Source organism: Hydra vulgaris, chromosome 01, assembly GCF_038396675.1.
Source record: "Hydra vulgaris chromosome 01, alternate assembly HydraT2T_AEP".
Taxonomy (NCBI): Eukaryota; Metazoa; Cnidaria; class Hydrozoa; order Anthoathecata; family Hydridae; genus Hydra; species Hydra vulgaris.
Window position 1 is genome coordinate 67,247,501 of NC_088920.1, and position 5,000 is coordinate 67,252,500.

General features: G+C 31.5%; 1 protein-coding gene across 2 annotated transcripts in view; it reads left to right on the plus strand.

Annotated features, from left to right (window-relative positions):
• The window catches only part of LOC100212385 (mannose-6-phosphate isomerase), a 42,358-nt gene that overhangs the window by 28,164 nt on the left and 9,194 nt on the right, over positions 1–5,000 (plus strand). The gene's annotated exons all lie outside the window — the stretch shown is intronic.

The following is a 5,000-nucleotide window of genomic DNA, read 5'->3' on the forward strand; positions in this document are numbered from 1 at the left end:
TACTTTTAAAATTTTTATAAAATTTTCATTCTTTTGAGACCCAACATGACATACATTTAAAAACAGATAATGTAATTAATAATAACCAAGAAGATAATATTTTTGGGTTTAAAACAAAAAATATCCCACCTTTTATTCCTGATTTAGAAAATTTTGAAAACAACCTACTGTACTTAAAACAAGTTTCCAGAATAAAATTAATGAATTCCAAATAAAGTTAAAGTTAAATGTTAGAAAAATAAATCAAACCAAATTATTAATACTTCGGTTTTTGCTGATAAAACACTCAACATTTACCAATTTAAAAAAGAAAACTAGGAGAAAATTCTACACCATAATATTACTAGTTCTTATAAAAAAGCCCTTAAAATTTGCAAAATACATTTTATTTAAAATCCAAAAATGTTGCTCATCAGTTACCCCTACCCAAATATAACTAGTTTGAAAAAACTCAATAATTGCTATCAGCTATCAAGATATCAGTTATCAACACAAAGACTAAAAATAAAAAAGATAATAAACAAAATTTTTTTTTCAAACATTAAATATTAAAAAAATTTAAATCTTTAAATTAATAATTGCATTGCCAACCCCTGCCTTTGTCAAACAATGCTGGTGAACACAGAAACAAATTGAATGTATATCATTCCAGATTCATAGTGTGATCCTCCAGCTTTACTACCACATTAATTATTACTAAAACAACTAAAGATAAATAAATAATAACACACATAGGTAAATAACATAGGTACAAACACATAGTTAAATACATACATAGACAAACACATTGGTAAATAAATAATAATGGTAAATATTTTTGTTTTGTTGAACAAATGCAAGATAATAGAAAGTTCACATTAACTATATAGCTTCGATTTTTGTAAGTTACTTTTATTGTTTTTGTGGTTATTTTGAATAAATGATATTTACTTGAATAATGTACCATCTTTATTTTTAAGATTTATTTATCAGTGTTTTGAAATAGATTAGCCTAGAAACACAAAGATATAATTTGATATAATTAGATATTAGAGTTCATCATTTAAAAAGAATCAAGAAAGCATACAAAAATTATGATATAAATAAAAAAGTACAATGCCAATATAACGAATATTGTCTACTTATTTCACAGTTATCCATCAGAGGTGTACACTCGTGTTTACCTGACGCACAGTGGGCCAGTATGTGGACAAAATGGGAAAAATTTTAGTTTTCTAATCTTGAATTTTTTTTTAATTTTAGTTTCCATATATATTAAGTAAAAATTTATTCATAATTTATTTCTATTAAATCCCTTAGTTACTAGGACTCTGAGCATCTGAATATTGAAATTTGAAAAAAAATTTATAATTATAAATAAGTAATATTGGTGACATCAATTTTGTGTGATATTTCAATTACATCTCCATTATCAAAACGCAAAATTAGTACATGTTGTACATGACCAGCTTCACACCCTTTCTTCATCTATTAGGCTGGCGCAGATGTATTTTTAATACATTGTTTCCAGTTTAGGATGTTGAATGCTGGATCTTCTTGACTCAATGCATGGGTTTTGCTTTTGTTTCTGTTTTTATGACTAGGCAACTCATTCTATTATTTCCTAATGAGGGTACAGCTCTAAAACTCAATTTTATGGTTCTGAGGCCGGCTGGTAGTCAGGTTTCCCAAACTCTATAGTAGCTCTCAGAGAGGCTGATTCCATCAACAGCTGAAAAATATCAAAGTATTAACAGTGCCATGTTGCGCATGGATGGTGTCCCGGTTTGTACTTTTGGTGTGCATTGTGAAGGCCACATTTGGAGCCCTTTGTTATGGCTTAGGGTTTATTAATAGTAAAGAGCCAATTGCTTGGGCTATTAAACAGTGTTCTGAGTACTATCTATGCTTTGAGTCAAGTTCTTCAATCAAATTTAAAAATGAATAAAGTACCAAAAACTATAAAACACAAAAAACCATCATCATCGCCAAGTTCTCTAAACCTATCACTCACTAATATTCGTGGTCTTTGAAGTAACTTTTCCTCTGTTGAGCCTTATCTCTTGCAAAGTTCACCAGACCTACTTGCTCTTTGTGAGACTAATTTGAGTTCAGTTGTCTCATCTTGCGATCTTAGTGTTTATGGTTATCTTCCTTTAATTCTTAAAGACTCCAATAGTCACATGCTTGGCCTGGGCATTTACATTTGTAAGAATTCACCCATTTGTCGTGAAACTAAGTTTGAATCCTCAAACTTTCATGTGCTTTCGTTTAGCACCACTTCACTCTATTACTTTTCTATTTGTTCTATATTGCTCTCCTTCATCTCAAGACTGCACTCTTTTTGATGTTATTTCTGATCATATTGACCAAGCACTCTCTCTTTATCCATCAGCTAATATAGTTGTTGTTGGCGACTTTAATGCTCACCACTCTGAATGGCTTGGCTCTAGTGTCAGTGATTCTGCAGGCATTAAAGCCCACAACTTTTGCCTTTCTCAATCTCTAACTCAAATAGTCAACTTTTCAACTCGCTTTCCAGACAACCTGAATCATTTGCCTTCTCTACTAAATTTTTGTCTTGTTTCTGATCCTAGTCAGTGCTCAGTTTCTCCACATTTACCCTTAGGTGCTTCTGATCACAGTTTGATCTCTCTAAAACCAATATCTCATTCTGCTTCATCACCTGAATTCCCCTATTATCGTACCTCTTACAACTACAGTAAAGCTGACTGGGATTCTTTCCGTGATTTTTTTCGTGATGGCGTTTGGGTAGAAATCTTTTGTCTTCCTGTCGACAAATGCGCATCTTACATAACTTTGTGGATTCAGGCTGGCATAGAATCTTTTGTTCCCTTTCGATGATTCAAGGTCAAGCCTCACTCTCCTCCATTTCCTCACACTGTGCTGCTATTGTCAATCGAAACCGTTACTTCCATATTTATCAGCAAAACAATTCTCCAGAAAACAGACGTCTGTTTATTACTGCTAGAAACCATTGTAAAAAGTTTTTGTCTAACGCCAAAGCCCGCTATTCTCAGGTTATGAAATCTCGTATCTCATCTCAAAAATTAGGCTCTCGTGGCTTCTGGAGAATCTTTAATAGTATCAATAATAAGGGCAAATCTTTAATTCCACCTCTCTTGTATGGTTCAGAATTAGTCACCTCACCTAAAGACAAAGCTAAACTGTTTGCTAAACACATTTCATCAATATCATCTCTGGATTCCACTAGTTGTGTTCTACCTGATATTGTCAACAAACAGGTTGATCCATTGCTCAACATTTGTATCACTCCAGCTTCTGTATCTAAAGTGATTTCCTGCTTAGACTCTTCAACAGCTTGTGGCCCAGACAACATACCTGTTATTGTCTTGCAGAAGTGTTCTCCAAAGCTGTTGTCTATACTCTCAAAACTATTTAACAAGTGCTTATCAGAGTCTTGTTTTCCAGCTGGAAAGTGGCATCCGTTATCCCTATCTTAAAAAATTCTGGAGAGCGATCTGATTTGTCTAACTACCGTCCCATTAGTTTTCTTCCTATCATAAGCAAGGTTTTTGAATCTTTAATTAACAAACACTTAATTTCTCATTTTGAATCTAATAACTTACTTTCTGATCATCAATATGGATTTCGATCTTCTCATTCTACAGCTGATTTGCTAAAAGTAATAACTGATAGATTTTATCGTGCATTAGAGGTTAAGGTCATCGCTCTTGACATTTCAAAAGCTTTTGATAAAGTTTGGCATGCTGGTCTTCTCCATAAGCTTTCTTCTTATGGTGTATTTGGCAACATCTTTAAGATTATTGAATCCTTCCTTTCCAATCGTAGCACAAAAGTTGTCCTCGATGGACAGCACTCTTCTTCTTATTTTGTAACTTCAGGGGTTCCTCAAGGTTCTATCCTTGACCCTATACTCTTTCTAATTTACATCAATGATCTTCCAGATATTCTCACATCTAAGGTGGCATTGTTTGCTGATGATACTACCATTTATTCTCGTCGTGATAAGAAACCAACACTCTCTGATTACTTGGAGGGGGCATTTGAGCTTGAAAAGGATCTCATTTCTGTTACAGCATGGTGAACTTCAATACAGATAAAACTCAATTTTTTTCAGCCAATCGTTATCGCAATAATTTAGATCTTCCTATATTTATGAAAGGTGATGTACTCGATGAGTCATCTACTCTTTATCTTCTAGGATTAACTCTTACTTTCAATCTTTCTTGGAAACCATATATCAAATCAGTTGCAAAATTAGCATCTGCTAAGGTTGCATCTCTTTATCGAGCTCGTCACTTTCTTACTTCGGATTCTATTCTCTATCTCTATAAATCTCAAATCCGGCCTTGTATGGAATACTGTTGCCATATCTGTGGCGGTTCTTCTAACGATGCCCTTTCTCTTTTAGACAAGGTGCAAAAATGCATTGTAAACATAGTTGGACCTGCTCTTGCAGCCGACCTCCAACCATTATCACATCGTTGTAAAAAAAAACATAATATTATGTTAAGTAAAACATTGTTTTAAGAAATAAATTATAAGGAAATATAATCTTATTAATTAAATATTGTATTTAGATTCTATCTTTATATGACCACGCAAATAATATTTTGTTTTGTTGATTTAACCACGGTTTTTAACAAATGCGCTGAGAAAAAAAGGTTTTTAGTTACATTGAAAATAAAAAACTTCGACACATTTATTTTTACTAACGTTTTTATATTAGCAAAACACTTTTAAATAATGTAGATTTTAATTAAAGTATCATTGAAATTTATATAATTTTTTATTTATATTATTTAATTATAAAAGATTTTTTTATAATTAAAATAAAAGAAATAAAAATTGTTAGAAAAAAAAATTTTAATTTTATAAGTGGCAACTTTAAACTATTTTTTCTTTTGTTAAAACTAATTTGATAAATAAAAAAAATTTAATAAATTCAATAAATAAATAATTTTTTTATTTCTTTAACTTTGAAATGTGCGCATTTAAAAAAAAAAAATCGTTCA